Source organism: Alligator mississippiensis, chromosome 1, assembly GCF_030867095.1.
Source record: "Alligator mississippiensis isolate rAllMis1 chromosome 1, rAllMis1, whole genome shotgun sequence".
NCBI lineage: Eukaryota > Metazoa > Chordata > Crocodylia > Alligatoridae > Alligator > Alligator mississippiensis.
Genome location: NC_081824.1, coordinates 214,570,528 through 214,594,471, shown reverse-complemented (window position 1 = coordinate 214,594,471; position 23,944 = coordinate 214,570,528). Strand labels below are relative to the sequence as shown.

The 23,944-nt window shown below is 43.2% G+C and overlaps 1 protein-coding gene across 3 annotated transcripts in view; it reads left to right on the top strand.

The window, feature by feature from the left end:
• The window catches only part of SERTAD2 (SERTA domain containing 2), a 109,761-nt gene that overhangs the window by 48,885 nt on the left and 36,932 nt on the right, over positions 1-23,944 (top strand). The window contains exon 1 of one of the 3 annotated variants that reach the window (XM_014595045.3): positions 3,253-3,531. The exons of the other annotated variants lie outside the window; for them this stretch is intronic. The gene's annotated coding sequence lies outside the window, so the exon portion shown is untranslated. Of the gene's footprint in view, positions 1-3,252; positions 3,532-23,944 lie in introns of those variants that run through there. 3 annotated transcript variants of the gene reach the window in all.

The following is a 23,944-nucleotide window of genomic DNA, read 5'->3' as shown; positions in this document are numbered from 1 at the left end:
AAGCAAGATGGGAGAGCCAGCACTCTGTGACCAGCCAGCTCTCCACAAACCGCAGTTTGGGCACCAACAGCCGAGAAGGATTCTTCCCCTTTCAGTGTTTAATTCGGCAGGAAGGCCTTTATTGCTTATGATTAGTTTGTATCAGGAGCTCCCTGTTTCTCACCATACTGACAAGTATAGGCATTTATGCTGATCTGTGCAGATCTCACAGAAGTAAATCTCACATGCAAAGCGCCTACAGTGATGCTAAAGTCCCCTGACTGATCAGAAGAATGAATGCTTTTAAAAGTTTGTAGGGGAAGAGGTTGTTAAACCAGTTTTAGTCCCCTTCTGATTTTGTTTTGTTTTGTTTTTTTTGTTTTGGCCCTGGTTCTTTAACCTGCCTGCATTTTCTAATGGCTTGGAGAAGCCGTCACCATTAACCAGTCGTTGGCCTTTATCAAATGATCATTGCCCAATTGTGCCACTAATTCATTTTGTCTCACTAAGGACCAAGCAGAAATAATTTGTCTCCTCCCCTTCATTTACTGCCTGATGGAGATGTAAGCCTCCTTCTCTAAAGCAGCAGTTCCTGATCTGTGGTACGCGTACCACTAGTGGTACACGTTAACAGATTTATTATAATTACTTTATATGGCAAAAATTTGCTGGTGGTACTTAATGTTGTATCGTTTTAAATTGGTGGTGCATAATCTGTCACAGTTTGCGACTGCTGTAAAGGAAAGTGACTTGATAGCCTTCAGATGAACAAACAAATTTTCTCATCCCATAATGACTATCCTTTCGTTCTCCTGCAGTCCTTGAGCATAAAGGGATGGGCCTTGCAAAACCACCGAAGGGAAGAAAGGTGCAGGAAACTTGCTGCTTCTCCTAAATCTGCCTTACATTATAGCACTGAAATCAGCAGGATGGTGAAGATGTGTCCCTGAATGAAAGCCTGTAAGTCAGGTTGCCATCAAAAGCCTTCCAGCGTGTGTTACAGGATGCAAAATGCTTGGCAAATAGTATAATTGTTTAATTGAAATCACTTATAGACAACACTCTGCTAGAATGTTTCTCCTCACAACCATGTGAATATGCCTGTACACTTCACCGATGCAAAATAACCCTGTGGAAGCCAAGCAGTTGAGAGTTATTGCAAAGTACAGTGACTGTTTTGTTTTATAGGTGGTTACCTCCACTTTCTTAGGCGATTACAGTTGTCAGTCATGTGATGGAGGCTGCATAACAAGGCAGTAGGTACAAAGATGCCTTGATTTTTGCTTTAAAACATATATATTGAAGGGATTAAAAAAAAAAGATTAGGGGACAGTGTTCTAATAGGGACTTTAATGCAACCTCCCATTTTACATTTGCCATCAACTGCAAGGAAAAGCTTGCAGAAGCTTCTCTTGGCAATGAAATGTCTAACTCCCTGATTTGCAAGAGTAAACAGCTGGTGGAAACTGTTTCTTGAAATGCCATTATTTGCACCCACAAAATTACAGCTTGTTGATGCAAAATGGGGAAGCCGGTTTTTAAAAGTGTGGCAATGCAAGAAAGTTCAGGCTTCAAACCATTATCTTTGATAAGATTGAACCATGGCCAATGTGGTTCCCATTTTCAAAAAAGGGAGGAAGAAGGACCCAGGAAACTATAGGCCTGTTAGTCTTACCTCGGTCCTGGGTAAGCTTTTTGAGAGAATTATCCTGGCGCATGTCCACCAGGGGCCAGCAGGGGAGGTTATGCTTAGGGGCAACCAACACGGGTTCATTAGAGGCAGGTCCTGTCAGAACAACCTGGTGGCCTTCTATGGCCAGGTCACAAAATCCTTGGACGCAGGTGTCACGGTGGACATAGTTTTTCTGGACTTTAGGAAGGCCTTGTCTCTCACCCCATCCTCATTAAAAAACTAGGAGACTGTGGCATCAATACCTACACAGTGAGATGGGTCACCTAGTTGGCTAGAGGGCTGCATGCAGAGAGTGGTGGTGGACGGGTCATTTTTGACCTGGAGGGATGTGGGCAGTGGGATCCCCCAGGGCTCGGTCCTCGGACCCACACTGTTCAACATCTTCATCAGCGACTTGGACAAGGGGGTAAAAAGCACCCTGTTCAAATTCACAGATAACACTAAGATGTGGGAAGAAGTGGGCACACTAGAAGGGAGGAATAGGCTGCAATCGGACCTAGACAGGTTACAGAGGTGGCCAGATGAGAACAGGATGGGTTTCAACACTGACAAGTGCAAGGTGCTGCACCTGGGGAGGAAGAACCAGCAGCATACCTACAGGCTGGGAAAGTCCTTTCTTGTCAGTGCAGAGGCAGAAAAGGATCTTGGAGTCATTATTGATGCCAAAATGAACATGGGCCGACAGTGTGGGGACGCAGTCAGGAAGGCCAACCACACCTTGTCATGCATCCACAGATGCATCTCGAGCAGGTCCAAGAAGGTGACACTGGTCAGGCCGCAGTTAGAGTACTGCATCCAGTTCTGGGCGCCACGCTAAAGGAGGGATGTGGCCAGCATCAAGAGGGTCCAGAGGAGGGCCACCCGCATGATCAGGGGGCAGCAGGGCAGGCCGTACGAGGAGAGGCTAAGGGACCTGAACCTGTTCAGCCTCCACAAGAGAAGGCTGAGGGGGGATCTAGTGGCCTGTTACAAACTAGTCAGAGGGGACCAGCAGGCACGGGGGAGTCCCTGTTCCCCCAAGCACTACCAGGAGTGACTAGAAATAATGGTCACAAGCTGGCAGAGGGTAGATTCAGGCTAGACTTCAGGAGGCGCTATTTCACTGTCAGGGTGGCTAGGATCTGGAACCAACTTCCAAGCAAAGTGGTGCTGGCTCCTACCCCGGGGGTCTTTAAGAGGAGGCTGGATAAACACCTAGCCGGGGTCGTTTGACCCCAGTGCTCTTTCCTGCCATGGCAGGGGGTAGGACTTGATGATCTGCTCAGGTCCCTTCCGACCCTACCTACTATGAAACTATGGTAGGAGAGAGCACTGGGCAATCTCTCTGCACCATAGAGCTGTGTGTATACACACACCCACACACACCACTTCTGTCAGGGGTTAAAGTCCACTGTAAAACAAATATCATAAGAAAGTAGCCCAGATATTTTTTTTTTTTCTCATCCCTAAACCTTTTCTGTAAAAGAGAAGCTCTCACATTTTCCATTCCTAATTCAAGAGCTGAAGCAATCACTGAGGCCAGGTATCATATTACAACAGAAAGAGTGAAGACATTTGCTTGCAGCTTCATCTGCACACAGTGCAGCTACACAGCCATTTTTGTCAGCCCCAGAGTCCACATACAAATGATGAAAGGAAAATAGCGCATCTTCCCTCTAAGTCTGCCCTTGGGAAGCCTGGGATCTGAGCTGGAAGTTCACACCAGACTTCCATGGAGTTTTGAGACCCAGCACAATGGCAGCGTGTGAGTGCGTGCGTGTGCGGGGGGCCAGCTTTTTTTTTTCATTTTCATGGGCAGTGCACTGCTTTCTAGAGTCAATGCTTCTGCAGCATTCAGACTACCAATAAGAGTACATTTGGTAAGTAAAAATAATCAGTTGAAATATTTTGACCTGGTAATGTGTGTAGTTTGAAGCAAGTCAGTTGGTCTGTAATACTATTCATTTTTTAAATCAGCCAGCTATGTTGCATGCCCTTCATAGTGCTGGACGGTTTCTCGGGGGCATTGTTAGAATATCTGTTTTGGAGGGGGAGGGCCACCAATCTTGATCTGAATGTATCTGCTGAAGCTCTCATTCTGGGCCCCATATTTGTCATGCTGTAGACACGAACTTGAATGGGAGTGCACCTGTGTAAGAGAAGGCAAAAATATCTGATTCTGCATCTCCTACTCTCCTCTTCCTCTTCTCTGAGAAAGCGCGTATTTTCTTTTCTTTTTTTTGTCTAGCTAAACTTTATTTCCTTTTTGTTCTTCCTTTTTTTTTTTTCTATTGAACCTTTTATCTTATTCTTAACTTCACCATGTTTTCTCTTTCACTCTATTCACCTCTCATCTCTTCTCAAATCCTTCTCCTGGTAGGTTTACCTTACCTTCATTTTCATCTCTTCTGCCTCCTCTTGGTCTTCCCTCCACAATCTGGCTCTTTGCAACCCTCCCTTTCCTCTGTATTATTCCTCTACTGGTGGCTGTATTGAAAGACTAATAGCTTTCCCTGGATTGCAGTGTTCTTGTAGGGAATGCAGAGCTCGCTACAGACCTGAATCTTTTCCCTCTGTACTTTGCTTTGACGGAGGTGATGGCAAAGTCCTCTTTCTGTGTATAGGTGGGTGAAGGGAAAAGAATATGTAATACAGCCATGACAGCTTTGATAAGAGCAGACTGGTAAGGTCTAGCTACTTATCTATGTGTATTGTATACAGCTTACATTATTTCTGCAAGTGGGCATTCTCTGCACAACTGAATTTGCTGCTAGATGTATTATGGGAACCCAGTGAAGATTTTCTGGAAGGGTTCTAGGACCCAAAGTTAATTAACTAATTGTTAAGTGACCCTTAGCCTTGGGGTCAAGACCCTCAATGACTTGGAAAGGAGTTTGGTTGTTTTCACAAGAAATGATGTCAGAATTGCTGCTTTTTCTTAATGAAAGTTCAAATTAATGTAAAATATTAGAGGCCCCAAAAGCCATAAGACTCATGGCCTGGTGCCCCAGAGGCCAACCCTGTGCACTGCTAGGTTCCCAGGGGGGATTCAGATCTAAAACTGCATGTTTTAATGTCATGCTCTGTTGGTGCTTAGTTGCATGCTTCTTATGTGGCAGTCATTAGCATGTCCCTACGCTACCGTGGTTCACCATGCCTGACCTGTGTATTGAGATGCTTTATAAACCACATTTACCTTGAATATGAAATAAGCATGCATAATGTGTATAAAAATGTAATCTTGATGATTTGGACAGGTTTTTTTGGCTCTTACCTCATCTGCCTTTACTTCTCTTTAGAGTAACAGAGACCTGTTTTATGTATGTACTGGACGTGCAATATGTAGTATGCACAAACTCTAAGTCACAAAAAATGAAGATTGTACTTGAGCTGCCTTTTTTTTTTTTTTTTCTGAGAGACCCTGGCTGCTAGTGTGGTCAAGGGCTGAATGAAGCATACAGCACTCCCCAGAAGAAAAATCAAGGGTAAGGTGGCATTATGTCCTCCAGGACTAATTGGATAGATTTGTATCTGTATCTGGATTGAAGTAGGAACAGATTGGACCTCTCACCTACCTTTAGTCTTTAGTGGAATGGATTAAAGTTTGGAGAAGTTTGATAAACTTGCTTAAGTGTGCGTTTGTGTTTATCTTTATGCATATCTGTAGTCCCTAATTCCTAGTGGCAGCAATGGTGATTAAATACCAAGTAGAGGGGCTGCTGTGGGACCTGTGGTCTGAGTGAAATCCAAGAAATACCAGAAAGCCCATGAGAGAATCTCTTATTGGGAAACTTCCATTATAGCCTGGCAGAGAATAATCTTTAGCAAAGAATATGTTGAGGATGGGTCTCTTACTAAGAGTTATGCTGCAATGAAACAGAAGTTACAGGCATATGACATTCAGAATGTCCTATTTAAATGACTGTTATGGTCCCTTTTGGCCCATCTATGACTGATGTAGGAAGGTCAGGCTGTGACATGTCTGTACAATGAAGGGAAGCACAAATGGTCTTCCCACTTTATATCCACATCCCTATTCCATTGCAGCCCCTTTTGTTCTGTAGAGTATGAGGCTCTCCCCCCTCCCATATGATCCTGAGGTCTAGAAGAGGTGGAACCATGACCCTTATACACTGGACTATCGGGGGAAGAACTGTATCTTAGATACATGGGCTACGTTGTGTTTCCCTTTATGTTCCTAGATGGCACACAAGCAGTTGCATAGCTGCAGTTTTTGGCACTTCCGCAAAGTTTGTGATTCAGTTCCGTGTATGAGCCAGCATATGCTCACTGAGCATGCTTGCTAGGGCTGCTTAGTGGCTAGGTATCTGCATGGCAAAACATGTGTAGGTCCTAATGTTTTAGGCACAGAAAAATCTGGAGTAGTTAGTAGTGAGAAGGAGTAAGGCCTTCCCACCATTTACCCAACAGCTTAGTGGTTAGGCACTTGCCCAGGGGCCGGAGACCCAGGTTCTAGCTCTATCCCACCCAAAGGGTGAGAATCTGTAACTCCTGTTTCCTCGCCAAGTGCTGTAGCCCTCCTCTTGAAGTAGGTCCCCCAGACAGCCAGGAGAGATAGAGATGCATGGGCCAGTTTTGCAAGTAGGACTCAAGAAGGACCTGGGCACTGTCTAGCCCATGGCCTTAGTGGTTACAGCCCCTTTCCTGGGAAATGATGATACAGGTTCAGACCTCCTCTGGGTCAAGAAGAGTTTTAGATCTTAGGGCTCCTGCTTCCTAGGCAAGTGCTTATCTATTGGGTGAAGAGGTGGCAGGGACAACTTCCTCCTCCTCACTGCTGCTAGCAGATACACTTGAAAGGTAAGTTTTAATTCACCACAGGACAAAACAGAATTCCAAACTACCTGTATTTACAAGAACTGCAGTTATACAGCTGTATGCATTTCTTTAGGGCCATAAAACAATATTATTTAGCCCTCCACCCCCCATCCTTTGCTCTTTTCCTAGGCATTGCTGCTGTGCAAGAGTCCAGGGCAATGACTAAAAGATAGTTTGGTCCCCGACTGGTGAATGGAGCTGGTATTGTGAGGTTCATGGTTTATTTCCCTGCTATTTCAGTATCCAGGCGTGCTCAGTTTACAAGAAAATAGCCCTACCCTAAGCATTTAGAGCAGGGACGGGCAATTATTTTGGGCGGAGGGCCACTTACTGAGTTTTGGCAAACAATCAAGGGCCGCATGACAGGCCGTCAGGGGCAGATAAATATTTTCCAAATTTTTAGGGGCCCCGCAGGCCAGATAGAATGGCCTGGCGGGCTGCATCCGGCCCATGGGCCACATTTTGGCCACCCCTGATTTAGAGAATCACTATTCTGCCAAGTGGCAATGGTGATTTCAAACTGCCAGCCCTTACATGTTCACCATAGGCTCTGAAAGCCATAGTAAGCTCATTCTCTTGCCAAATCTGTCCTCCATTGTGTCTTGTTTCTATTGGGGTATATAATAAAGGCAAGATAAGGCACTTGAGTAGAGTTGGCAAAGTCTGTTGATGATGTATATTCATTATAGTGTCCAGCTTATTCTTCTATAGCTGTCTTGGCTGGGCAGCGATAGTAAAAAGCCTACCATTGTTGAAGTGATCAGATATGACACATGCAGCAGACCCATCTGTTGAGTAAGAGGGTGCCATTCTTCCATAGTCACTTTTCCATGGCAGAACTGTGTGGGGTTTTTTTGGTTTAGAATTAAAAAAACATTTTTGTGCATTATTCTGACATGGCTCCCAGAACATTGTTTACTTAAGACACCTTTAAAACAACAGCACTGTGGTCACAGTCTTACTGTCACAAACAGCCATTATTAGTCTGTGCTCATCAAGAAATTATAAAGAACACACAGTGCCTGGACTTGGTCTGGGGGAGTAGTTCTGAAACAAACTGCTGAGATTTATCTGGGGTTTAGTTTAGCTCTCTGCAATTTAATGTGTGTGTATGCATACATATGTACACACATGTGTGTGCGCGCACACACACACACACACACACACACACACACACACATACATATATATATATATATATAATTTAAATCTCTAGACAATAGTTCACTGGGTTGCAGGGAACAAAGCCCTCTAATGAGTAGTCCATTGTTTGCACACATTTGAGTCAGTGTTTCTTAGTTGAAATAATGCCATGAAACATGGCTTGCAACTTTGACTCCCCTCTCTCCTCCCCACTTTGCCCTCCCCTCTACAATAGCATTGTTGCTAAATCCTGATGCAGTTTCTCTACAGTTTCCAAACTCCCTTCATTCCTCTCTATTCCCTCTGCTAAACTTCACATCCAAACTTGATCATCTCTTGCTTCCACTAGCACAACCTCCCCCATCTCTGGCCTCTCAGACTCTCTCACCTCGGCCCCTTTTTAATCCATCCACAGCACTGCTGCAAAAATCATCTCTTGTTTCCTGATGCTCTAATCATGTCTAGCCCCTCTTCAAATCCTTTCACTGGCTTTACCTCTCCTTACATGCAGCCTTGAGCTGCATGCTCTGGCCTTCAAGCCCCTGCCCTGCTTAGCCCCTGCCTACCTCAGTTCTCAATGGTTTGCTTGCTCCTTTTGCTTGCTCCTTTTGGTGTGCACAATGCACCTCTCGCTGCTCTGCACCTTCTTCCACGTGACCTCAGAGTCCAGAGTCTTTGATCTGGGTTAACATTGGATATTTCCTTGTAGTAGGAGGCCTGTAAAATTCTTGTACTCCCCTCAGTGAGGTGTTAAAATAAACTCAAATAATCAATCAAACACAAACGTGTGGGAATACTCTTGTACAGTATTGCATCTCTGTCTCTCTAGATTATAAACTCTCTGTCACAGAAACTTTGGCCTCCTATTTGTCTGAAAAGTGCCTGCTGATTGCATGTCTTCCCCTCTGCATAAATAAACTCAAGTGCAGTCTGTTGCTGCATTAGAGTTTGTTTCTGCATGTTAACACTGAGGAGGAGGCCCTTTCCACTGTTGTCTGGGTCTCTTAGCTGTTTGTCTGCATGGCTTGTTTAGCAATCTCTTGACCTGAAACATACCGCTATGGGACCACATTCCCCTTCTTTGCAACCCTGATTTATAGATAACTAGATAAGAGAGTTCTTGGCTGCCCTATTTGAGAACTATTCTGTTACAGGAAAGCTCACCTAACAAACACCCGATAAGGGAACAGTTCCATCCAGTTCAAAAGCCTTCTGGCTTTTCTCTTAAAAAATGCTTTCCCTTTGAACACCAGCGCCCTCAAATTCTTCCTTGAGGGACACAGTTAGCACCCATTCCTTCAGCAGCCGCTTAGATGCAGAACTGGTACAGTTCCCCTATGCAGAGGAGGCAAGGAAGAGCTGGGTATTCTGGCCCCCCTGGTGTAGCACACACTTACCACATAGTGCAGGTTACAACTCTAGTGCAGCAGTGCCCAAACTCTGAGAGACTGCACATCATCTGTTTAAAATGATACAACCTTAAGTACCACCAGCAAATTTTTGTCATATAAAGTAATTTATGATAATTATGGTAATGCGTACCACTGAGAGGTTGTCTACGTACTGCTGGTGGTACACGTACCGGATTGGGAACCGCTGCTCTAGGGTTTCCCTGAGCAGATGAGCAGATTGGGATAGGCCATCTACTGGGTGGTGAGGATAACACCCCACAGATTCCCCATGTAGAAGCTACAGAGCAGTGGGCTGAGCAATCGGGAGACGAGTTTAGATCTTCTGTCTCAACTCCTGTCCTTCTTGCCCATGAAGATGCAGTGGGACCAAGACAGACTTCTGCTGCTGCCTAGTTGTTGCGTCCCTTCATGTGATAACCTTTGACAATGGTTGTCCCACAACATTCTAGCACTGTTATGGAGATGCCTAGTCGGATATGAGATCCTGGTTTTGGACAGAAGTCTGGCCTTACACATGTGGGTGTAACTTAAACACTCTACAGACATGTCTATTGCCTGGCTCCCTACCTCTGGCAACAAGAGTTGCTCTAAGAAGCTGTGCAAAATTGGCAACAAACCGCAAGGGAATGAAGGATGCTTTGATCCATGCCAAAGAAAATCCCATAAAAGATGCTGAAAATTATCTGTCAAATTTTCCCACCTTGCATTTGCCAGGAAACTAATTTTGTTGTGCCCATCAGATGTTTAGAGTGGGAGGGGGTAGGAGTGAGAGAGAGAAAGAGGGCTATTTAAACAAATACGCTACCTGTCAAAGAAATCAAGCTGCACATGCCATAAATTTGTTGTTTATACCAGATTGTCAACATGGGGTTCCAGGATCACGTCTGGTGAGTTAATAGTATGCCCTGGGATAGCTCATAGCAGTGCTGATCATAGTGTCACCAAATAATGGCCAGTTGGGGAAAATATATTTAAGAAAAAAATTGTCTTTTCAGAAGGCACTTGCACTGATGGAAGAAAAGCCCCAACTTGTGGCATTAACCCTCACACCACTGATTTCACAGGCTGGTTATGAAACCACACTCTGGGTGGGCCTGGGAGCAAAGGGAACTATACAAATGCACCAGGCTTGTGTAGCACATTCCACATCTAGCACCCATTTAAATTGGCATGAAACATTTGTCATTCCTAAGGGGGCTACCCTTGTCCCTGTCATAATGTCAGATAATCATCCCAGATGGAGTTCCCAGTCTTCCCAGGATAAACTGGCTATGCATCCTTGATTTTGGTTTTTCATCTGCATAACCTAACTTGAGACTTTCTTTTCTTTGCTTGGGTTGTGGCATATTTGTATTGCAAGGAAAGCTTGTGCACTAGTGTTAAATTGAAGACCCATTTATTTTATCTTGAAGGTCTATGCAGTTTAACTTTTGATTCCTGTTCCACTCTTGTGCAGCATGGGTGGAGCAAAAGGATACCTTGTTTTTGTTTCTTTCACTTGCATCACAGGATCACTTTCCAGCTGAGTCCCTTATTATGCTTGGTACCTCCTCCTCCCCCCACTCCTGAGCCTGAGGGCACATCTCCATGTGCACTTTAATATGTGTTAGTCTATTTTAATTTGCATTAAAGCATCACTAAAAATGTGTTGGTTTTTTTTTTTATTTAATGCACATTAGAATAGGTTAACACGCACTAAGTGACACTTAAAAAGCGTGCTCTTTAGTTATTGGGTATTAAGCCAAGCTAATGCTCAGTTCACAGCAGAGGGCATTTATACACATACATTTGTCTGCTCTGACATGCCAGAAATCCAGTGCATCGGAGCAGACTCGATTAATCCAGTGCATCGGAGCATCGATTAATCGAGTCTGCTCCGCATACGAGCTGATTCTCTGGCGCTGCGTCATGCATTTGTATAAATGGCAAAATGTGCATTGGTGCTGAGAAAATGGAGATGGTGTGCTTTTGAACTTAAACACCTTTGAGTGTTTTGGGCGAAAAGCACACTGTTGCCATTTTTCTCATGTTGATGTGCATTTCACCATTTATACAAATGCATGTGACGCAGCACTGGGTGCTTTTAAAAGCACCTGGTGCTGTGGCACAAACATGTATAAATACCCAGAAGTACTAGATTTAATGTGCTTTAGTTAATGGACATTAATGCATGTGTAGACACGCCTTGAGTATGCTGTGCTTTCAGCCTGGTCTTTTACTCTCTCCTGAATATATATTTTTCTACAAGGCCTATAAAAATGTTGGTAGCATTAGAATTATGTTGTAGCTGTGATGGCTGAGAAATTATATGCAAGGAGCAAGGACTTCTTTGGGTAATATCTTTTATTGGACCAAGCGCATAGTTGGGGTAAAGTTAAGACAAGCTTTCAAATGCAAGACATTCATTTGTCTTCAGGTCTTGCATTTGAAAGCTTGTCTTAACTCTATCTCAACTATGCATGTGATCCAATAAAAAATATCACCCAAATAAGTCCTCGCCTCACATTAATTACAACATTTTAATAGAGACTTTGTTTCTTGTTACCCATTCAGTACTCCACCCTTTGCTAGTATGTAATATTTCTAGATCATACATTCTTTGAGGTGGAGACTTGGGTTTCTCATCTGTATTGCGCCTAGCTAAATTAAAGAAAACAAGAGTGGGGAGGAAATCCCAGAGAGATTGAGGTAACATAAAATTAACCTTGCTCAGATAGATACCAAATTAATGCTGTTGTCCAAAGCAAATGGATTTGGGAACAAGCATCATCACTTTTATACCAGTTGTTTATTTGTTTCTGTGACATGCAGTGGAGAGCTAAAATGTTCTGCAGGTTCTTAGTGGAGGCTTGCTTCATAGCAAGAGGCAGCAGCATGTGAGACTGCTTATCACAGTGCCTGCTGTAAATGCATGCATAAATGGGGGAGAGGAGAAAACCCTGCAAAAATTTAAGTATAATATAGCTCCACTGGTGCATGAATTTTTCCAATGGATGGCTCAGATGATTGATAATAGCATCCAGAGCTTGGCCATCCCTAGGCTTGCTGGTTCAGATGCAGCCCAGGGGTCAGCTCGCTGATGTGCATAAAATGAGTTGTTGGTCTCAAGTCTTTTCCAAGTGGACAGCTGTCTACACCACTAAAGGCCACCATCACAATTGGCAAACTTATTGCAAGACTCAGCTGAGGTGCTGTCAGCTTGCATGGCAGGGAGACCACATTAATAATATTTAGCCCTGAAACAGCATTTTTCATCTTCAAAGTGCCTCACAAGCCTTAATCCATGTGCTCTTGTGCAGTGGGTAAGTATATATCCTGGTTTTGCAGATGGAGGAGGAGAGAGGCTAGGAAACAAAGTGCCACATTTTTTTAGCCGGTTGTACCAGTAGTGTAAATCCTTACATGGACTCTTTGCTTGAGGAGCAAGCAGGAGAGGGGCATAAAAAGGGGGTGAGGGAGTATGCCCAGGATGCAGTTCAGGTGTGCCACAAGTAGGCACAGTATGAAACATCTGGATAGAAATGAGTTATGCAAAGATGCATCTTGTCCTAGTAACCCCCCTGATCCCAGATTTCAAGGCAGCGATTTAATACAGCAATCTGAAATGTTGTGAACAGCTTTTGCTGTTTCCGAATTAAGTCAAGAAATAAGGGTCCTATCCATTGAAGAAAAGTGAGAGCCTGTGTGTAAGCTATGGTGTAAGGGGGATGTCAATTTACCCAGTTCCTCTCCTGTTCATTTCACAGCTTATCACGTTCAGCCTACAACTTGGTAAAAACGTGGTTTCATCCACAGTTGCCCAGTAATACAATGAAAGTCTGACCTACAAGTAGCCTTAGAAAGGAAAGGGCAGTTCAGCTGGGTGACACTATTGCACATGCAGCGGTTATCTCTGTATATCTACAAGTTTTCTGAACACTTTTTTTCAGTCTTCCTCAATGCCAATGTAAATCTCTGAAAACCAATGCCTGCTTTCTCTCTCCCCCCCCCCCCCCCCCCCCCGAAAAAAAAAGTGGTCTTCAGCATGGAAGATGACACCGAAGCCAGGATTACAATTTAGTGAGTTCCTGGCCACCAAGTGTGCGTTCAGACTGCTAGCCCACTGGCTCTCAGACTTAGGTTTGAGGCACCCCTCAGAAAATGCTAGGTCTTTGTTTTTCACTTATTTTGTTGATTATGGAAAAATAATAGCATTTTTTCTATTGCAAACAACTCAGAAAGATTACAACAGGTCAGAATTTTTTTAACCCTGTGGATTCTTTTTTTTTTTTAATTTTAATTATTGGGTTCATCTTGTGAATCATGTTTGCACACCTAACAGTGCTAACATTACGTGGCATCCTGTGGCACACCTGAAAGCATCTTGAGGCACCCCAGGGTACCATGACCCCCTGGTTGAGAATCACTGCACTAGCCTTGTGCTTCTTGTAGATGCTCTTTAACTTGGGCTATGTGATGACACTTGTACTGCCGCTGTACCTGACTTGTCTGCTACTCTTGTAAGCAGTAAAGTCAATTTTGTCTTGAACAGCAGCTGAGAAATATACCCTGTTCCGGGGAGAAAAAAACAAGTTTCATTTTTACTCATTACTCTGTTTTAGTCAGCAAGTTGTGGCTTTATTATGGCACCATTTCACACAACCTTCCTTCAGCCTTACAAGCCTTACGCCCTGAAGGCGGAGTGTCTGCGTGCTCTCTGGACAGAAAGCATCTTCCCGAACATTAAAGGACGTTGAGTCAACTTCACACTACAGATATGTCACCTATTTTTAAATTTACAAAATGTTAATGCCAAAAAATTGGAAAAGGGGGGGGGGAATTTAATAAACCTTTTACAACTTAATCTTCTATTCAGTGTTTGTATAACTGTAAATTACCTGCTACTTAATACCAGTATTTTTGATAACTCTCCAGAGCCAATACACTGAAAACCTTCAACCCTAGTGGGTATTTGTACTACAGCATATTTAACAGCCGTGACAACAATTCAAGAATTGTATAGCAGTCTCCCCTCCCTGTCTGAGTGTTACAGGCACCAGAGTGTCTCCATTGGAAAACCCCTAAACATACAGTTTCAGCCAAAACTGGTTTAATGATAGTCTACCAGAGCTTGACAGGACTTTGAAAAAAAGGCTTTATTTTCTCCTGCTCCCTCTCCCCCCCCCCTTTTTTTTTTTAACTTCTCCCCTTCCTTTGAAAAGCTGCCACTGTAAAATACGAGGCAAATTAAAAAATAAATTGCTTTAAATTGCTTAACAGGCTTGATGAGACAAAGACTGGTGTGTTGGAGTGGCTGCAGGGAGCTCTGCGGCTGCTTTTGTATGATTTCAGAGGTGAATTTAGATGGCTGGAAGATAGATGGGTGCCAGATGCAGTCTGACATAGATTCAGGCAGCTGCTCCTGTGCTAGGTTTCATTAGCTTGTGAGCTAGCCAGCAGAAGAACTCCGGGGAGGCCTCCGAATGACAGCAAGAACAGTGAAACAATACAATATTCGCTAAGTGATTTAATCTAGGAGATTAAATGACACCCAGTCATTTTTAGACTTTAAAACCAACATGGTATAAAGCTGTTAATGGGGTGAAATCCAGCCAGGTCCTTGTCACGTATATTTAAATTGTAAATGATTTTCTGTGGGGTGGTGGATTCTGTGTCGAGTCAGTTTGTACCTCTGCACCCTTTGTTTTTTCCTTGTAATTTTATAATATTTCTTGTTACAGTTCAGAAGACATTGCCCCCCCCAGTTCTGCTTCAACTGAACTACTCACCTGCTTGTTTTAAGCATGTGCACAAGTGTTTACACACAACAGCCCTAATCTTGTAAAGAAAATCTCTTTTAAATATAAGATGTGACAAGAGCCTTTTACAAAGTCAGGTAGTCACAAGTGCTTATCCTTTTTCTTTTCTTTTCTTTTTTTTAAAGAAGTAAATAACTTTCACCGCAAGGGATTAGTTATTAGAAACACTGATTGCAGCCTAGCGGTCTATGTGATGCTCCAGTATTCAGAAGCCTATAGAGGGCTCAGCACTACATCACCCTGGATGCTGCCATGTTTGGCCCTGGGTGTAAAAATAATTATTTTAGGGGTGTAGGTTGTAGCCGTGTTGGTCTAAGGACATAGGCAGACAAGGTTCTTTGGGTAAATCCGATATTTTTTTTTATTAGAACAATTCAAATATGATTCTTTTGTACATTTCTGATGATTGTAACAAATAGGCTTCATTTGAAACGGGGAGATGGGGCTCTGCTGGTTTCTTATTTTTTGGACTGGAGGTTATCTTTTTGTTTGTTTATTCCATATTCCTTTCACATTTATTTCTGTTCCACAGATGGGCTACCTCTCTGCCTGCAGTATAGAGCTGTTATATAACTGCTGTAACTCTTTAGGAGCCATTCCAATTTGCTCAGCTAGAAAGCAAGATTAACCAAATGCACAGGTTATTATTATTTTTTTTTAATTAATATACAAGGAGATGGTATATAGTTTCTCTTACAGGCGCTAACATTATTTATTTGTGAATGTTACACTTCTGTATCTTGATTGCTTGGATAAGTACCACTTAGTCTCTGTGCATGACTTCAATTAAGTTGCTTTCTATATTGAGAAAGTATGCCTTTATTTAGCTGGGTAAAGATATCTCCCTTACATCAGTTTGTTCACCAGTATGTTGTGACCTAATCAAGTAGGGATGCAAATTATTTAATGAAGAGTAATTACCAAAATAAATAAATACATAAATTTTTAAAATAGTCACTAGTAAGTTGGCTAATTAGACTCCATTTTGAAAGTGGCAGATCAGCAGACGGGAGGGAGCTTGACTTTCCTTGTCGATTCAGGGTGAAGGAACATGCACAGTTCAGGACCGCAGAACACTGGGCTACAATCTTCTCCATGCCTCTGTGCAAACTCGACTCCCATTCATGTGAATGGGGTATGCACGTGCATGGAGAGAAGAATAGACTCCATTGTGGTGCAATATTCGTAGTGCTTTGCTTAGCAATAAGCTTTGACATTCCCTATTCAGAAATCTTTGCTGAAAATGTTGTGGCAACAGTTTGAATGGGTTTGAGGCTGCATGCGCCTTTGGGGTTAGTCCTCACTAATGATTGAACTGATTTTTGGTGGTTTGTCACTTGAGAAGTCTCTCGCAGCTTGGTTAGACCCTGGGCAAGACAATGCAAAGTTTGGCAGGGGTGCCGGGGGGGAGGGGAGAATTTGTTTTATCTCTACTGGGAATAACTTATGACACTGACTGAGCGCTTCTTTTTCTCTGCCTGGGCAGTTCTTGTGGGCACAGACTGATGATCCTGCCATATTTAGCTAAGCACTGAGGCATCTCCTTCATTCTCCAGAGGAGCCCAGTTGAGAACTGTAAGCCCCATTATTAGGGAAATAGGGGGCTAATCAACACTGCCCCACTTTGTCAGCCCAACCAAGGGAGGCTGAACAGAGGCTTGTTTTGATTTTTCTGATCTCTAACACTTGAGGAAGGAGGGGGAGAGAGGGAAAGGAAAATCCCCATGAATTAACATTATTTCCCTGGTGGGTTTTGCTGCCATCTTATCTAATTACAACTGCTGTTTTCCAGATCGCATTGTAAGCCTCAGCACAAAGAGGTCTTCCACTTTACCTCCTTGAGTAAATTAAATAACAAAGACTCCTTAGGCTGGGCTGATAGCACAATGCATTACCACACCAGAGAGCAACAGCTCCCATACCTTGACACAGGAAGAGCTAAAATAATGAGGAAGCAATGTTGTTTAGTTCCTAAGGGCACTATCCACAATTTGGGCCACTTTAAGAGTGTCTCCCAATGAGTCTCTGTGTGCATAACAGTCACGCAGTACAAGGGAGGGCTCTCACAGAGCCTGCAGGGTGGACTACACGGAGTAAAGCAAGTGAGAGACATGATCCTTGTCCTGAGCATCTTTAAAATCTGGTTTATAGACACAGAAGGATGGACCGTATGACAAGGCTCTGGAATACTAGACAAGTCTGAGCTTCACTGCCAATTCCGCTACAGGCTTGTGTGGCTGAAGGCAAGTCAGCTAATTTCTCTGTATTTTCATTCCCCTGCCTGTAAAACAAGGCTAACATGTCCTGTTGTCTCTTGGGAAATGGCCTATTTGCTTCTGTGTTTGTTCAGGGCCTGGTGCAGTTATTCCCAGTTGTTGTGGGGGTTATTGTTCTACTGCTATTGCTGCCATTTTCTGAAGCCACCTTGGCCTAAGCAGCATTTGCAGAGCCCAGAGCATGTCAGACTCCAGCTACCTCCTTTCACCTACCCTCACGTGGTAGCTAACCAACAGACACCCGAAGGTTGCTACCAAGGCAGCTATGGAGATTCTTCCGCTTGCTTATAAGGATTTCCGAGGGAGGGATAAAGGGAGCTAGGACAAATGAATATAAGAAAATGCTCTTTATTTCTGATAGTGTTGGAGTGGAGTTGTAGCCATGATTGTCCAGGAAACGTGAGGGGCAAGGATTTTTGTGGGTGATATCTTTGCAAGAATTTTTGGGGTTGATATCTTTTGTGGGACTAGCTGCATAGTTGTGAGAGATCTTGGACAAACTTCAAGGCAAAAGTTGCCCTTCGTGTGAGGAAAGGTATGTATGCTGGGTCAGCCCAACAGGAAGCCATTTGTTGAAAGGGAAAGTTAATGCCCAGTGGCAACAGCTGGATAGTTGTTGGTCCCAAGCGGTGTAATAGGAAGTATCAGAAGAAAATAAAATTCAGACTCTCGCCAGTCTGGGGGCTACGGCAGAAGCAGGTAGAGGTAGTGGAGGGGGAAAGCAAGGCTTGTGGTTCCTCTGATCAGCTCCCTGTCTGGTTTGAACTGAACCAGGCTGCTGAGAGTGGCCCCACAATTTTGGCACCGCTTCTGGGACACAGTGTTGCAGGCTTGGATGACTCTGCCTGCTTTGCGAGCTTTCTGTGTTGGGTCTTGGCACGTTGGCCAGCTTGCTCATCCCAACAGGCATTGCACTCATGCCTGTCAATCACGTGCCCAGCGGAAGCAAGCAGGCTGGCAAACTGGGAGGCAGAGCTGAATGACAACTTAGTGAGCAGGGAGCAGAAGAGGGCCCCTGGGCAGGTAGGGAACTTAATCTCTGCTTTGGCTGGCTGGTGTGCAGCCCCCTAGGATCACGGATGGGAAAGCAGCAATGTGAGGTTTTGAGAGTGGTGTGAACACTTGCATGCTTACTCGCATATGCATGCACACGCTTGCATACTCCGACACTGACATGCAGCATCCCTGTAAATGGAGGACCTAATTTGTGTCATCTTAGTTTGCTGCAGTTGTTTTTTTCAAATATAGATCTGCCCAGTCATCTCCGTGGTCCCCAGCTCCGTAGCATTCGAGCACCTTCTCTCCGATACATTTTTTGCTGCTAATTGCCCCTTCTTCCCAGTTTCCTAACAGCTGGGGGAAGGAAGGAAGTCGTGGAGACCATCTAGATCAATATTAAGGAAGGTGAGGTGACTCATTCTGTCCGGGGGCCTCCTGCTGCTGCAGAGAACATGACTGACCTTTTCTTTTTATCTCTCTCCCTCTCTTTTTCTTTCTTCCTTTTTTTTTTATAAATGAAAAACAGTTGTTTATTTCCCTTCAAAAGTGGGTGGCAAGAGGGATGAGAGAAATTGGAAATGTTGGCACAGGGTATAAACGGTTTCTAAATCACACATTTATTATTGTGCTTAAGCATCTCCATTCTTGTGTAATTCTAGAGGTATGTTGTAATGCATTTCTGCATCTGAGGTATATTTCAAATGTCAGTGAGATAATGAGTTTTATCAAATAAAAAGCTTGTCTTTTACTTCTGTTTAAACTTGCCTTGATGTCTCAAAAGAGTGGAATTGTAGTTCAGAAGTGGTCTGTAATCTATATCACAATGCCACCATATGCAATACATAGTGGCTGGCAGCATCTGGATGCAAGCAGCCTATGTCTGGACTGGTAGGGGGGTTGCAAAAACTCTTGTACTTACAGAGCAGTCCATGTAGAGCAGAGGACTGCAGTGAATGCTCACTGCAAGGCTGTTGTGGGAGAGGGTGATTGTGACAAAAAAAGTAAAATCTTTCAGTATAAACACTCATGTAAAGTCTGGGTCATAGTGCATGTTTCAGATTTTATATGTTAATTGAGAGAGAGAGAGATGAGCACAATATGGCTGTAATGATAGTATACTATGGAGTGACTATTTACATTAGCATTTTCAGCTCCAGAAAGGTGTTAGAAAGCATTTTAACAACTCGCTGCACCTTTATAATCATCATATATATAAAAAGATTATGCATATTTTATTCATCAAAATCTTCCTCCAAGCATGCATCCTCCAAGCAGGTAGGAGGGTGAGTTGGAGGTGGATGACTCTGCTTTGTGGGAACTTCACTTAATGCAAGGTGGGGGCAGAGAAAATGAAGCTAAATTACGCACATTCTGAAGGCACATATAGCATGCCACATCACTTGTGAGCATGACTTAGAGCTGAAGATGAATCACAGCCATTTTAGACCTTGTATGTGTCAATGCATGTGGGCTGAAATATCACTGGAATATAGTACTTCTTCAAAAGAAAAATAACCCACTGTAATACTTATAGTATTTCATCCAGAGACTCAGAGCTTGTAAACTTTTGTGCATTTTCTATTTGATAATTGTTTGTTCAGGTTTTTTTTTCCCCTTTGGAAAGTGCAGAAGTGCAGACCTGTCCCTACAGCAGTGACTATCAGTGCTGCTCCACCATAGCAAAGACTGTATCATCTCCTTTGTTACTAAACCTGCTTTTGGAAGGATTTGCAACACTGCCATAAAATGTCATTGTGGGCTAAACCTTGATGTACAGAATTTTCAGTATGAGAGTAATTTTTTAAAATAAAAGTAAACTTGATTTGGTCTTTTGGTAACCTTAAAAAACACGTACATAAAGAGCAAGATTTCAGGTCAAAACTGGCTTCCTGAAGTTGTATTACTTTAAACAGTTTATTTTTTAAATTAAATCTGTGTTGAGATTAGGTTATAATGTGGTATAATCATACTGGGTATTTTGACAGAGAAATGTTTAAGATATTTAATTGTGAAAAATGGTTTCTAATTTTATACAGTATCTTATTCCAGAAAGATAGTTACAACAAATTATAACTATGTCCAAAAGCCTAAATGCTTTCCTGGGGAGAGCTGATACATGATTGCATACACCTTTTAAAACTGTCAACATGTTTGCACAGTAGACCTACTGGGGCCAGTTGATCATTCCTTTTTTCTTTCTCGTTTTTATTTTTATTTTATTTTTTGGAGTAGCTCTATATTCATGTTTGTGCCAATGCTACAACCTTTGCTCATCTCTGTTATTCTGAATTACATGAGTAGTTCTGGGGATGTAAATGGGACTAGTCATTGAGTAAAGATTAGATTGCAGGAGTGGGTCTTTAAATGTCTGATCCTGCCATTCTCATAAGTAAGTACTACCTTATTCTGTGACTAGTCTAATGGATTTCTCACAGAGTAAAGTACCACTGCATGTGAATAAATGTGGTGGAGTCAGCTCCTCCATCCATAATACACATGCGTGTTTGAAGGTCATGTGTTGGGTTTACAGTCTAGAGGCTCCTATAGACATGTGGGGAGCCTGCTCCGACATGCTGGAAATCCAGTGCGTCAGAGCAGACTCGTTTAATTGAGTCTGCTGGAACACGGAAATTGTGCTCTGGCAGCCTTCTATGTCACGTGTATCCATGTCCCTGTGCACCTCCACGCTGAAAAAATGGCGGCGGGACTCTTTGAAATAAAATATGTTGGATGAGTTTTAGTTCAAGGTGCCGCACCACCATTTTTTCAGCATGGGGATGCTGATGCATGTGACGCGTGGGCGCTTTTAATTAGCATGACTCGCTAATTAAAGGACCGAGTGCCATGTTCCAAAGCACATGTAAAAATGCCCTAACTCTTCTGAAAGGAAATTTTAGCCTAAAATGTCTTCCAGGGAGTGCAAACTTTTCTTCCTTTTTGGAGGCTGAGAATATTATACCCTCGCAATTTATACTGAGTAAGGTGTGTGCTTATGCCCAGATCACAGCAAATACCACAGCCAGACCTAAACAATATTAGACTCAGTAAATTAAAAAGTAAAGACTTTTTAAAGTGTGAATTGTTGATCCAGTTTTCTTTCATGCTATAGAAGTTGATAGCTTTGGATGTGTATTGTTGCATACATTTCCTAGATACTGGAGACTAGACGCAGGGAACTCTTGCAACTTTGGGCTGTACTTTTTTCATAGCCCTAAGATTTGTTATAATAAGAAGCTTGTTATGCTGAATTCACCCATATGCATTGGTGGAGTAGCAGAGTCGTGTCCCCCTTGATTCCTCTTTTCAATAGCATAAGTAAAGGTGAGTGAATGGGACATAAGCCTCAGAAGCAAAGGAATGGAGGCACAGGGGGTTGAGACTCCAGCTGAACAGATTGGAGATAGGTTGAGGAGTCCCCTCCTCAGTATCCTACCTCCCCTCCTGTGGAGACACCGCCGGCAGTGAGAGGAGATGTCAGGTTGGTAACGTTTTTGGGCAGAGTGTCAAAAACACCCACAACCCTGACTTGTTGGCATGCCAGGGGTGGACAGTGGAGGAGCTGTGATCGGCCTGATCTTTGTGGCAATGTGGCCTCAGCCCCTTCCCCAAGGTGTGTGTGAAGCAAAATGCCTTTGCATGCCATGCTCTGGCACACATGCCGGAAGTTGCCTACCCCGATCTAGATTAACCCTTCCCTGGCTCTGCAGCCACTGTCATATTTAGGGCTTTGGATCTTCACTTGTGTTAGAAATTGTGCACAGAGAAAGGGGTTTCCTTTGGCAATACGGGAAGCACAGCCTGTACCTTCAGGGGCCCACAACTTCCCCCATAGTAACTAAGCATGATAGACAAGCTTAACGGCAGACCTGTGCCTTATTTGGTCTTACCCTGCAGGTTGAAGAAGAGTCATGCAATACTAGTAATTTTCTGCTAAAGCTTTGCGCATGCGAAATATCATGTAACCAGAGAATATAAATACGTGTGTGAGAGTGCAACGGGGGCCCCTCTGCCTTTCTAATGTCAGGGGACCTTCGGCCGAATAAACTGAAAAGACCACACCCTCATCTCCTGCTTATTTGAGTCTCAGCTGGGAAACGAGCCCCGTTGGGGTCAGGAGTATTTGCAGGTGTTCCCTTTCCAGGTTGGGAGCTTAAGTGAATAATTTCTCCGACACTTGCCACATGAAATGTTGGCAGTTGCAAGGCCAAGGAAGGAATAACCTGGATGTTGCCAGCAACATCTCTCTTGCATCAGTGTCCTGCCAAAGTCTCGAGTCCTCTGCCTCCATTCTGGCACCCCAGGTACAAACCACATTAGGTAAGAGTCTGTTGTCCAATGTGCAAATTTGGCCACACTATCTGCACGCATCTCTCCTCTCTTGGCCCCTTTTTGAAATACTAGATCCGTTGGTGGTAATCTCCATGTGTAGGTGTATGTGTGAAGAGTCTCCTTTCTGAGCCCATCCTTCCTTTACTCTGTCCTAAAGTAACTGAGCATTAGATGAGCAGCACACCCCATGCCAGGCAGGGTTGGAAACATCTGATCTCAAACCAAGGTCTTCTATTTAGCAATACTGGCCACTGTTGCTATTGGATAACTGGGCTAAGCTAAATTGGATTTCTTTCGCTTGGTCCCTCACAAAGAACTCTTCTATTTCAGTGGACTCATTTAAACAGGATCACTTTGTCTATGTTGTTTTACAGAGTGGCTGAAGTGGAGCCTGGATTGAGTGGGAACCTGGAGGAATAGTGAGTGTCAATGTGAAAAGCTTTCATTCCTGTGTACATGTCTGATTTGTGGAGTGAAAGCAGGAGTAGCTCCTCAATCCAGACTGGCTAATCTGATTTACAGGAATCCCGTGTTTAATTTGGAAATGGTTCCTTTTTCCCCCAGAACATATAGACTGTGCTTTCTTTGTATCGTTGCTGGTGTTACTTGTCCTATTGTAGAGCCAGATGTTGGAAACATGTCGTCCTGTTGACTTCAATCATGCAAAAGTGAGCAAATGCCCAGAAGCATGAACAGTGTTGGGCCTATAGTATTTAGTATGATTTAAAAGTGGATCAGTCTGGATATCAGCCTGAGTGCGTGATTCGTTATGCCTCACTTTTAAAGGGCAGGTGCTCGCTCAGCACTCTTTGCAAATCAGGTGCTTTTAAAACATTGCAGGCTGAGAATCCAAAAACTGAAGCATCCTAAATGACTAGTCCCTTTCAGAAACCTTCTTTGTAATATTTGAATTGTGCCACATCTTCCTCTATTAAGTCAAAGATTAGGCATAGTTTATCATTTCCTAATTCTTAAGTGTGCCTATTTTTGGAGGAAGGAGAGCAAGAAAACTGTTTTGCAGCAAGAAAAAGGTTTAATTGCTTTGAAAGAGCAAGAACATGTTCTGAAAAGTAAAAATTTTAGACTTAATGTGCATGGAACAAAAGGCCGTTGTGAACTGTGTACAAGAGTTGGTGAGAGTTTGTATTCTGCCCTTTTTTCTGTGGGAGTTATTTCCTGTTGTTGACTAGAGTTCTTTATTTAGAACCACCTAGCTACTGAATGACTGCTAGCTAGCAAAAAATGGTGTGATTAAAACTTTTTAAGGCTTATTTCAAGCAAATTCCTTTACTTCAATTTATTTAAGATGAAGCTTCACTCAATAAAAAGTTCAAAACAACAAATGCATTTTCTTCTCATTATTCCTCCCACGCCAAGAGAGGCAGCAAACAAAAGGCAAATAAAATGTGTTGGAGTTTTAAAGGGTGTTCACCTGAACATCTTGTGGAAGACAATTTTTTTTTTTTTTTTTAAAGCAAATGTGCATTAAAAAAAATA